The sequence below is a fragment of the Hipposideros armiger genome, unplaced genomic scaffold (assembly GCF_001890085.2).
Source record: "Hipposideros armiger isolate ML-2016 unplaced genomic scaffold, ASM189008v1 scaffold_110, whole genome shotgun sequence".
NCBI classification, from domain to species: domain Eukaryota; kingdom Metazoa; phylum Chordata; class Mammalia; order Chiroptera; family Hipposideridae; genus Hipposideros; species Hipposideros armiger.
Window position 1 is genome coordinate 2,636,066 of NW_017731460.1, and position 13,202 is coordinate 2,649,267.

The window sequence follows — 13,202 nt, forward strand, 5'->3', positions numbered from 1 at the left end:
TCAAGTCAATTGAAGAACTTAACAACTTTTTTCTTTTCCTAAAACATCTTCTTTCACTGGCCTGCCCCCCAAAGGCTTTGAAGGCCCCTGTTAGACTGCAGCTACCACCTAGGAGGCATGACACACTGACCCTTGAACTCAAACGCTGCCAGCCAAGAGGGCAGACAAAGGAAATGGAACCAGGAAAGGTCAGTTAGTCAGAGAAAAGGCCTGATTTAGGTACTTCTATATGTGGGAAACGGATTACGCATGGTTAGAAGGCTGCACAAGGATAGACCTCAGGGGACTGGGGGAAGAGTGAGGGGACACAGAAGGAGATGGAGACTGGCTTTCCCCGTCAGCTGGTGTCACCTGTAGGATACCCTTCTCCATGCTGAAGTCTCCCTTTAGGAAGCTGGGAGGGTGCCCAGAAATCACGCTGTGGGGAAAGAGACAGAAGGAGGCCTTTTCCTCACATTGCTTTCAATAAAATTCTTGTGGTTGTGACTGCTAGAAACAACTGGGGACCCTTTGATAACAAAACAAGATTTTCTATTATGAGGTTACAGGGGCGTCTTAAGGAATCTAAGCACAAAGATGCTGCTGGGCTTTGGGTACAGACAAGAACTAGTGGGACTTAGAGAATCCCAAAATTCATCTCTCTCCAACTCTGCTTCTGTTTCGTCTTCTCTCCCTGAAGACTGGCTTTCCATGTGTCCTAGGGAGGAGCATGGCCGCAAATGGCCTCAGCCAGCAGCTTTCAAGTTTATCTATCTTCCTTCCAAGAGATAAGCAGAATGAGCCAGGACTCTTCTGGGCCCAGTTCTGAATTCCCATGGGGGATTCTGGTGGGCCCGGCTTGAGGTAGGTTCACCCTGGACCGGTCAGTGAGGCCCGGAGGTGGACAGTCATGGCTTCTCCCTCTTGTACAAGGCAGACAAGGGAGGGAGAAGGAACCAGCTCATTGCCTTGGTCCTGTATATTTAACAAAAGTCCCTAAATAGATTCTGTTCGCTTTCCCCTCTCCTTATTGGAAGAGATCACTGTCTTCCACACGTGGGTATAAATTGAAACCTTGTCCCAAAGCCTGCTTCCCTTATTGCAGCCCAGAGCGGAATTGCTCCCAGGTAGCGCCTTCCCTCACATGTGCTGCAGAAAGCTGGGAGAAGCTGAGAAGGTCCCAGGGCCTGCCACTGTCTTCCTGTCACATCCCTAACCCTCAATTGAACACTCAAGCAAAGTTTACTTAAGTCTGATCTTAGACTCATTTTTCGGGCAGGTCAGTGGGCCTCAAGAGAATTCCTAAGGACCTGCTTCTGAGCCTATGGTGAGAAAGCCTGATGCAGGATTCTGAAACCAGAATTCACATGGCATTTTCTGTTCCAGGAATGTATAGGTTTAAAGCTCAGGGAGGAATTCAAGGTACTTTTCTTTCACTCCTATCAACTAACATTTACCAAACAATTGCTATGTGCTATGCTCTGGTCTCAAGGCTTTATGTATATTATCTCCTTTAACCCTCACAACAGCATAGGAATAACTTTTACCTTGCTTACAGACAAAGAAACTCAGGCACAGAGTGGCCGACACATCCACCCAAGGCCACATGGCCTGTTCGTGGTGTAGTGAACCTGGGCAGCCTGCCTCTGGGGCCTGCGCTCTTCAGAAACCACTACAGGTTACACCGGCCATACAGGCTTGAGGGAGATTTGTCCACGGCCATAGCAAATAATGAATAATATCTGCTTTTAAAAACAGTTTAAGAATTGTCAACACTGACATCTGAGTGGTTGTACTTTGAAAGCTAACCATCTGTTGGAGTGTTACATAGACCCAGAGCTGTTTGTTACTCTTTAGAAAGCCTTGGCTTTTCCTGGAGGCATACTCATAGGCCTCATGTTTTAAAAGTAGGAGAGCCATTCATTCACTTGAGTGGGCGGCCATGTTGCCGAAAGCAAGGGCTTTGAAGAGGGAAGCTCTAGGTAGGATCTGGCCCCATCTGGGTTGATTCAGGTCTGTGTACTTCTGGAAAAGCCACTGAAGCTCTCTGAGCCTTGGTTTCTTTACCGGCAAAATAGGGATGATCACAACAGCCCCCTTCCAAGGTTATTGGGAGGCTCTGAGAAAGTGGTAGAAGTTTGACAACTCCTGATCGTTGTTCTCCTGGCAAGAAATGTGTTTCCCACTGGGAAACTCAGGGAAGGCCATGCTTAACCCAAAGGAGGCACTAAGACTGGAAGTTTAGCAGCAACGTGGGGTCATCTGAGGAAGAACTTCCTGAGTCCCCTCAAACCCCAGCAGATGGTTTAATATATTGCCTGCCCCACATCATAGGAGTGACCCTGAATTCCGTTTTGGGTTTTGAACCTATGGACTTCCCAAGCAGAAAGTAGCATATAAGTCCTGGTTTTAGAGAGCCTGTATCAGCCTTTCCCATCACAGGCTCCGAAACATGTCCTACGGAATTCTTTTGAGGCCCACTGACCTGCCTAAAAATTGACTCTTAAGATCAAACTTAAGTAAATTTCACTAGTCTCAGGTTTTATGGAGAGAGAAACATGATAGCTTCAAGTCATATCATTTTTGTAAAAATCAGCTTTATTGAAGTATAATTTACATGTAATACAAGTAATTAATTTTTTTAAAAAGATTTTATTGGGGGAATTGGGGGAGGGAAACAGCACTGGGGAATCAGGGAAAGGGAACCATACAAGTTGCTGTTGTTTTGTTCTTCAGTCTAGTTGTGGAGGATGTTGCTTCACTGGCCCATGTTGGTATTGTGATCATTGCGCTCTTCCGGATGAGGAAGATTGGTCTCCCGCCTCTGGATGGCCGCTCACAGCAGCTCTTGGCAGCTCACACTGGCTGCCAGCCACACACATGGTAGCTTATGGTAGCCCACTGCAGCAGGGGCTGCAGCCTAGGCCATTGCTGGCGACTCACGGCAGCCCAGCTCCAGGTCGAGCTGTTGTTCACCATCTTAGCTGTAGAGGGTGCAGTGTCACTGGCCCTCATGTGGGATCCGAACCGGGGCCCTGCTTCTCAGAGCTGGTGTCCCAAGCCAGCTTTTAACCAATGCGCCACTCGGCCGGCCCCTACAAGTATTTATTTTAAGTACAATTCAATAGTTTAGACAAAGGTAGATTCTCATATAACCACCACCACTGCTATGACACAAAACAATTCCATCACCTCAAAATTTTTTCTTTTGCCCCATTTGCAATCACTCCTATCACCCTCAACCCCTGATAACCACCGTTCTTCTTTATGTCATTATAGTTTTGTCTTTTCTTAAATTTCATATAAATGGAATCATTTACCTTTTCCTGTCTGGGTTTCTTCACTTTATATTTTGCTTTTGAAATTCATTTGTGTTGTTGAATGTATCAAGAGTTCAGTTCTTTTTATTACTGAGTAGAATTCTATTGTCCGGATGTACCAGCATTTGTTAATCCATGCACTAGTGGGAGGGCAATTGAGGAGTTTCCAGTTTGGGGGTATTATGATAAAGCTGCTAGGAATGTTCATGTATAAGGCTTTGTGTGGGCAGATGTTTCATTTCTCTCAGGGAAATACCTCTTAGGTAAATGGGATTCCTAGGTCACATGGTAAGTATACATATAACTTTATAAGAAACTGCAGACTGTCATCCAAAGTAGCTGAACCATTTCAAGTGATTTTTTTTAAAAAGATTTTATTGGGGAATTGAAAGAGGGGAACAGCACTGGGGAATCGGGGGGAAGGGAAATAGACAAGTTGCTGTCCTTTGTTCTTCAATCTAGTTGTGGAGGACGTCGCTTCACTGGCCCATGTTGGTATGATCATTGCGCTCTTCCCGGGTGAGGCAGATCAGTCGCCGGCCTCTGGAGGGCCGTTCATGGCAGCTCTTGGCAGCTCACATCTGCTGCTGGCCGCTCACGCTGGCTGCCGGCCACACACGATAGCTTATGGCAGCCCACTGCCACAGGGGCTGCAGCCTACGTCGTCGCTGGCGACTCACTGCAGCCCAGCTCCAGGCTGAGCTGTTGTTCACCATCTTAGCTGTAGAGGGCAGTGTCACTGGCCCTCATGTGGGATCCAAACCGGGGCCCTGCTGCTCAGAGCTGGCGTCCCAAGCCAGCTCTTAACCAATGCGCCACTCGGCCGGCCCTCAAGTGATCTTTAATTTAAAAAACTTTCAATGTTCTGTGTCTCAGTAGGAGTCAAGAAAGATTACCTTCTGGACTACAGCAGAGGGAACCACAGCAATATCACCCTAATGACAAATTAACTCCTATAACCCTGGAGGTCCCTTATCCCTGCAATTTGAGAAGGAAGCTCTAAACCAGGTCATTCACCCCTACCCCATATCTCATCTTCCCCTGCGCTTCTGTGATCTTCCTGTACTGGGCTCGGGTCAAGGCAGTCTATACATAATGTATGGACTGTCTGGGAATTAAGTTTCCACCCAAAGCAAAAAGCCCTCGTTGCCTGACTTTAACTATTCATTTGTTTGGCTATAGGATCCTTCATTGAACAACGGGCAAGTCATAATTATAAATGAACCCAGCAGACAAAGCTGGGTCCCTTTTCCGAGCTAGACAATTAACTACAGCCAGTTCTCAGTTACCCAATCAGTCAATAAGCATTTGTTGGGCTGCACCACGGAACCAGTATTTCTTGCAACTTGACTGTCCTTGCCTGACCATTTCGTGGATACTGTCATTGCTCCTTGACAGATGATTAAATGGAAACTTGGAGATGTGAACTAACCTGCTCAACCCGGTAGAAGCCAGGTCTTTCTGCTATGCCAGTCCTTTCTTGGGGAACGTGTTAGGTAGCCAGGATGGGGGGGTGGAGGGAGAAGGTTAACACACATGAAATAAGACAATCCCATTTTTCACTCAGGGCTTTCCTGAAAACAGTGGAAAAAACTGATCATTGCATAAAACTCTGTTTTCCCCAGTTGAACATTGTTTGAGTTGAGATTTTTTTTCCCGATTAAGGTCTTGACATAAATGAGTGATGAAAATCTCATATAAGCAAAGTTATTACAAATATAAACCTCTTAAATAATTTATTAGTGAAACTATCCTCCGTCTTTATGAAATAGGCATGAAGGTGTTATAGACATTAATCATACAAGGGGCCCTGCAATTTTTTAATACAATATGAAAAACTTTACTATGTGTTTAATATAATACAAAACTAATATGCTAAAAGTGGTGCACAGTAAACAATTAGAAATGTTTTTATTTACGTTGAGAAAAGCATTGGGAGAAAAATTCTGATGACTCTGGCCTCTATAAGAGCTGGACTGAGATTTTGTATGTGGCCTTATTTCTCTTTGATCAGGTTCTTACTCTCAATAGCCAGGGTCCACAAATTGGCATTGGAGGTCTCTGAACCACCTGAAATTGTATGTAACATGTTTTGAGGATATTATTTTTTATGGAATTGCTAGCTTTCATCAGATCCTCAAAGGCTCTGTGATACAGCCACATGTTTGAATCAGTTATTTCTTAGTTTTTTTTCTTTTGCAAGCAGTGGTATTAAAATTATTTCGTTGACTTTAGAGGAGAGTGTTCAGAGTTGGAGTCATTCTTTTAAAAAGTTTCCTGAATCTTCTGCTTTTGGCGGTATGATGGACTAGATTCTCTGAAGGGCTCCCTCCTTATCAAACAACTGAATCCTGGGGGAAAAAAACAAACAAACAAAAAACCTTTTAATGTATTGTTTGGTTGCAGGAAGTAGGGAAACTCTCCAAGGTCCCACAAAAAAATCATGGATCTGATACTGCAGTAGGAAGCTCTGATTGGAAAGCTAAGGGAAGGTTGGGCAGCCCAAGCGCCAGTGCCCAATTCAGCTGCTACTGGGAAGCCTGCCTTTGGGGCAATGGTAAAGTGAGGGATCTGATTCAAGATTCCATTTTAGCTCAGGTCGCTAAGGGATTATGTATTGTCACTGCTCCCTCCCCTTTTCTGAGGTCTCCTTTGCATCACAGAGGAGAAGCCAAAACTACATTTCCCAGGATCCTCTGCCCCACAGGCTTCCACTAGGCTAGGTCCCCAGCCACCTGGAAACTTCTCTGCCATCCATTGGGTTGCAACCACATCTTCTCCAGTGAAGTCTGAACCTCAGCTTTGGGGCGGGAGGCCCCCTTCAAACTCTGTCTTCCCTTGGTACTTTCTCTCAGCCCTGTAGATATTTATACATCTTATAGTTCTTTTATCATAGCTTAATAATTCCTTATGTTAAACGTTCCCTGTTTAAATCACTGTGTGTCTTCTGATTGTCTGTCCTCAGTCTCTGGAATGGCAAGAAGCAACCTTATGGGGCACAGGTGAGCTGCATCCACACAGGTGGATGTACTTGGAATAATAGAATGTATGGCTTCTGTTTTCCTGACAAGACCCTGACTGATAGAGGCTAACATAGCCCTAGTCTGTAGGCATCTTGGTGCCCAGCAGAAGCAAAGGCACATCCTTTTTGGGGTTTCATCTCCTGCTTAGGTCCTCAGGACCCATTTATTCATTGAACAGAGATTTGATGAGCACCTATTACATGTCAGTTACTGTTCTAGCTGATGGGGATACAGTAATGAATAAAGCAAAAATCCTACCTTACATTTTCACAGAAATGTATCATCAAACACAGAAGGTAATAGCCACCATGAATAGAAGACACACACACAAGTCCCCCCCCACACACACATGTAGACTCCTAACGTTTTTAGTTATTGCAGTTATCAGACAAGATATGAAATAGGAAATGAAGATAGAAGATATAAAATAGGAAATGTTTAAAGAAATAAAAGATGGAATCACAGAAATAAGGCACACTTCATTATGACTAAGCTTGATTTATCCCAGGGATATTAGGAAGATTTAACACTAAAAACCCATAACTTTAATTCATCACATTAATGGGTTAAAGAAATATGTGATTATCCCAGTAGATGTAGTAAAGGCATTCATTAAAATCAATATCCATTCATGGTAAAAGCAGGAATAAAATAAAACTTCCTAATGTTAAAAGGTCATCTTTTTTTAAAAAGCCATACAGTTGTCATTTTTAATGGTGAATCATTGAAAACATTGCTCCTTTAAGAGCAGAATAAGACAAAGGTGTCAGCTATCACCCCTTCTGCTCAATAAGGCAAAGATAAGACAGAGAAAAAGAGAAAGAAGGAAACAATTCTGTCATTATTTGCAGCTAATATAATCTAATTAATATAAGCTAATATAATATATACATAACAAACCCCAAAAGAATGTACACACAAATTATTAAAATTAATGAGTCCAGCAAGGCTGGTAACTACAAAAACTGGAAGGAGGTATTTGTGATATATATAACTGACAGCAAATTAAGATCCAGATCAAGATCTTAATATTAAAATAAGGAAAAGGCAAACCAGTAGAAAAATGGGCAAGAGACACTAATAGACATTTTACAAAAAATGTATAAATTGCCAAAAAAAAATGTTCAATCTCGTTGACAATTGGGTAAATATATATCAGTGGCACAATAAGATACCATTTTCCTCCAACTCTTTTGGCAAAAATTAAGAAATTTAGTAACACCAAATAATATTGGTGAAGATGAGGATCAGTGGGACCTTTTTATACCACAGGTGAGCTGTAAATTGATACAACTTTGAAAGAGACTTTGACAATATTTTGTAAAATTAAACTAGATATATTACAGAGACCTCCTTGCACATGCATAAGACTATTCATTGCAACACTGTTAAAATATAAAAAAATTGGGGGCTACCAAATGTCCATTGATAAGAGAATGGATAAATAAATAGCTATTCATGCAGTAAATGAATTACAGCTACACACATAACCTGGTCAATATAATGTATGAAAAGGCAAGTTGTGGAAAACTACATAAAGTCACGATACCACTTTTATAAAATAAGTAAGCTAAACAATATTTTGTTTAGAGACACATGATAAAACTACATATCTTTAAAAGTCAAGAAATGGTGTCAGCATAAAATTCAAGCTAGTATTACCTCTGGTGAAGAGGCAGGATAAGATAGGAAAGAGGCATGCAGGTGGACGCATCAATAGGTAACGTTCTAGTTCTTAAGTTGGAGGGTGGGTTTACAGGAGTTTATTTTATGTTGTATTTATTCTTTTGATGTATGGAGCACGCGGCATTAACATTTAAGTGGCCTGTAGTTCCCTTTTCCCACCACTGTGTGGCAGGCTAGTCCGTCATAAAAGTAACCCCTGGAAGGAAAAGGCTGGTGAAAATGGAAATATGCCTAATGGCTGCATTCTACCAGCATTCTCTCCCATAGAACACATATAAAACAGGGCTTTGTGTTCTCAGAGTGTTTACATGCATGAACAGGGCAGCTCAGGTGCACGTGACGCTGGCGTGGATCTTGAAGCCACGTGGCCAGGTTTTGTTGTCTTCCTTTCTGCTTGGTTATGTAACCATTTTTGCAAACCTAGTGTATCTGCTTGAATGTTGATTTTTATTTCTCAGAATTTCCCAATATTTCCCAAGGTGTTCATTCCTTAAATTAACAAATGGAGCATGAGGTTGATTACTTGGCCTCCCTCATGGCAATGGACACATCTAACTTTCCCTTCTATGTTTATTGATTTGTGGCTCTGATTTTCAGCATCAGAACCACTGTTTAATGAATGTCTGGATGACACTATTATAATACATAAAGGAAGATTTTAAATGTAGTAACAATGTTAAAATAACAGCACAATAGTTATCGAAATCACTCACAGTAATTCTGGTGCCAAATTGTGACTGACAAATGTTGGTAGGTATTTCTGTTTTAGCAGCCGAAGTTAAGCCACCAAGTGGCAATAATAGCCCAAACATTACTCCAGCCACCCACTGCCGTTTCCAGTCTCCAGACCTGCCCTGTCCATTGTATTAGCCCCTAGCCACATGCGTCAATTGAATTGGAATTGAATTGGTGCTATAAGCGTAAAACACACACCGGATTTTGAAGTCTTAGTAGAAAAAAAGGTAAAATGTCTCTTAATAATTGTTAATATTGATAACATGTTGAAATAATATTTTAGCTATGTTAAATAAAATATATGTTAAAATTAATATCACTTGTTTCTTTTTATCTTTTTTTTTTTACTAGAAAATTTAAAATGACATACGTGGCTCGCATGTGTGGCTCATATTTTATTTCTATTGGATAGCACGGCTCTAGTTATCACCAAAACTTGTGATCCCTACTTACGACGAGAAGTGATCATGGGTGTGTGGCTAGTGTAGTCGCACCGGGCCCCATGTTCATAAGGGCCTCGTATTTGGTTTGATGCGCTCCTGTCATTGCCTTGACATCCCTAGTTTTATCTTTGAATTTGAGTTTTAGAGCTTAAGTATCACAGGACACGAGAGCATGCGCCAAGGGCTAGAAGCCTTGGCTCATGCGCTGTCCCACCTCACGCCGCCTCCCGGGGAGGGCTCCCGAGCCTCCCCATATCCGTGGCCCCGCCCCGCGACTGCTGCCCCTATTCGTCCCCAGAAGAGTGCTGGGCGCGGTCGTGGGGAGGGTGGAGGCGGGGTGTGGAAGTGGCCATCCCTTCCCTGGGCTGGCAGCGCAGGGTCTCTCGGCCATCCAGATCCAGGTGCAGAGCGCGACCAGCGCGGAGCGGGTAATGCCGTCGGGGGTTGCCAGTCTGCCCTGGTTTGGGAGGCGGACCCTTGGGAAGGAGAGACACCCGGCCTGATTTCTCCAGACTGCGCCGGGCCAAGGTGCGGCACCGCGGTCAGCCGGAATCCAGCAGCGCGCAGGCCTGAGCGCACTCGCGCATACCTCGCATAGGGGCATCCTCGGTTGGGGGTAGGCTGGAAAGGGGCTGCTCTCACCTTGAGAGTGTCCGCGTACTTGGGGGAGCGCGCCCTAGTCTGGCTCCGAACTTGGAGCAGACGTGTTGGGGATCTACTCTTCCTCCTTCCAACCTTTCTCAGTCTTTCTTGTGTTGGCCTCTTCTGCACAGCTCGAGGAACCCTCTGGAAACAAGCTATAACGCACAAATGTTGTCATTTTGGTGATTCCACATGCGAGTTAAATACTATGATATTTGCTTTTAAAACCGGGATTGCACAATATAAAGATGAATGGTAAGATTCATGCTAATAATTAAATTTTTAAAATTTTTTTACTCAGACATTAAGTAGCAAGTAGAAAGACCATGACAAGTCAAGAGAGATCCCTGGAAGAAAGGAAAACTCTTTTTCCTGCTTTTGGAACAAGAGGCCCGCAGCTTCATTTTGCACTGGTCCCATAAATTATGTGGCCCCGCCTGTTCCCATAATCTCAATTTCAAGCATCCCAGGCTGTGGCCACTTCTTCTAGTTTTTCCCTTCAGCTCCCCAGATCCAACAACTGATCCCAGTGGGATCTACGATTATAAAACAACAATTTCAAAAATTAAAATAAATACATTAAAAAACACTACCATTTTTAGGAATCAACATAAACCCATATAAATATGAGATAAAAGTGATACTATCAAATCAGCAAATATTTTAAAAATATTAATAGCTGGTGTTATGGAGAGTTTGGTGAAATAGGGTTCTTTATATGTGGCTGGAAGCTGTGTAAGTTGTGTAAATTTTTTAGGAAATAAATTGGTAATGCTTATTAAAGTCTTTAAAAGTTTATACACCAGGCTGGCCAAATGGCTCAGTTGGGCCGGCCAAGTGGCTCAGTTTGTTAAGAGTTGGTTTAAGAGCGTGAGCTCTGAGCAACAGTGTCGCTGGTTTGCTTCCCATGTGGGCCAGTGACGCTGTGATGGAGCTGAGCTGTTGCTGAGCTGCCACCAGGTGGCAAGATGGCTCAGCTGGTTTAACAACAAGATTGCGTGTTCGATGGTGGGCTATGCCCACCTGCAGCTAAGACTGAACTCGGCACCTTGAGCTGAGCTGCCACCTGGATGGCTCAGTAGAGAGAGCATGCGCTCTTAACAACAAGGTTGCTGGTTTGACTCCTGCATGGGATGGTGGCTATGCCCAACAGCAGTTAAGACTGAACACAGCACCTTGAGCTTAGAGGCCACAAGCTGCCGACCAGAAGCCAGATTGTGACTGGCACCCTCCACAACGAAGATTGAAGAACAACAACTTGGCTGGTCCCCTTCCCCAATTCCCCCACACTGTTTCCCTCCACCAATTCCCCAATAAAATCTTTAAAAAAAAAAGTTTATACCTTTTGTTTCAGTAATTCAATTTAATGGAGTCTAGCTAAGGATATATTTCCAACAACCCAATGTTCAAGAATAGAACCATTGAAATAGTTTTTATAAAGATTGTATAATATGAATGGGAAATGTTTATGACGCAGTTCTTTTAAAAGCAGGAAATAAACAAATTATAAGTAGTGTATATTATACATTTTGAATACAAATATATAGGAAAAAAACAAACCCCACATCTAGGAGTATAAGATTTAGGCTCTACCCAGAGTACATTTGCAGTATGGAAAGGACAGACACCAAAAATAGGAAAAAATAAGTAGGCCTCCACTTGTGAGAAAAGGGATTCAGACTAACCTGGTCTTGTTGACTAAGAACTGAGACTACCCATATCAACATGACACAACTGTTCCAGGAAATTCTTGCCCAGAAAGGTGAATAGATTAATTCTGTGCTTCAAGAATTTAATTTATCTGGGCAAGTAGTTTGCTCGTCTTGGACAGGAAAGGTGACTGATTTCCTATCAGGACTATAGGCTGCTCACAGAGCCAAAGACTTCATTTATGTGACTACGTTTATTTATCAAGATTTGCTTTAAGACCCTCACGTTTCTGTGTCTACAAATCCTAAATGGTCTTAAATGTCAAAAACTGTGCCCAATCCCCATCAATTTCTTGCTTTGAAAAACCACTTGAGCCCAGACCCGAAATCCTATAAATACCATTTCTTAAAATCTCCCTTCTAAGGCATTACCAAGTCCCTATCAAGTTAGTGCTCTCCCTCACTGCAGTAAATACCCAACAGATGTAGACTTACTTTGCTTGATCAACAGGTTTTTCTGGTGTTCTTTTGGGGAGTTGGCAGTAGATAAGAGTTCTCACAAAATCTGTGGACTTGAATAAGAAAAAACCTGACACTTATTGTTATAATCCTGTTATAATCCTTTAACTGAAATTTCACATTTCCTTCAATTATGGATGCAAGCAACAAACCATGGTGACTTTGTCACCAGTAAAAATGACAGGTATTTTCAGCCTGCATTATAGCTGCTGCATATTCTCAAAATATCATTTATGCTCACCACTGCTTTGAAATTTGTAGGGTCAGTACTGTGAAGACGCTGAGATTTTACCCTACTTGCAGGCTATCAAGTCAGCTTGCCACAGTTGCATCGATAATGACAGAAGACACAAAACTCTTGGACCTTAGATGAAAGACTATTACTCATGGCAAAAGCAGTAGCCAGAGTGTCCCTGTATTTGTGCTGTTTCCCTGATCTCTTATTCCCACAGGGCAATATGGAGGGCCAGGTGACATGAGCACATGCAGCAGTTTATGTTATAAGAGAGGAATTTAGGGCCAAGGGTTCAGCACTTTTTGAGCAAGCAGCAAATAGGCTAGTCTGGTTGCCTAAGTCACTAGTTACTGAAACTGCTCAGTATCAAACAATGGATAAGCCTTTTAGTCTGGGGCACTCAGCAAGAATGTTCGGGGACATTCAGGATCTATGGTGGACTGCCTCTCCAACATATGGTACTGGACCTTGTTATTAGTGCATTTATAAAGGAACAGATGTATTCCTATATTATCATTTTGCTTTTATATTTTAATATGACTGGTTTCTTTTATAATCCTATGTATTTATTATATGCATATAAATACATTATTCTGAGAAGAGGTTGGTAGTTATAACCAGGCTGCCAAAGGGGTCCGTGGCAACAAGCTGAAGATTTTCAAAAATATTTTTACCAACAAATGTTTATTGATATAAAGAGAAATTTTTATACAGGTCCATTACTCAGGAAAACTTCTTCAGAACTCACCTTGTCTGGAAGGCAGACTGGGAGGGGCCCTGGTATCAACTCCAGGAGAATAGAGTTTGGGTCTCAGTTGTATGAACCTCAGCTAGTCACTTAAACTCTTTGTGCCCAGTTTTCTTCCTCTGTAACATGAGACGCCTGTTACCTAACTCACTGGCTTCCAGGCTCAAAACACTGGAGAGTGAGAAGTGCATTCTCACAGGTTGCGGGTGGGAGTGTAAACTGA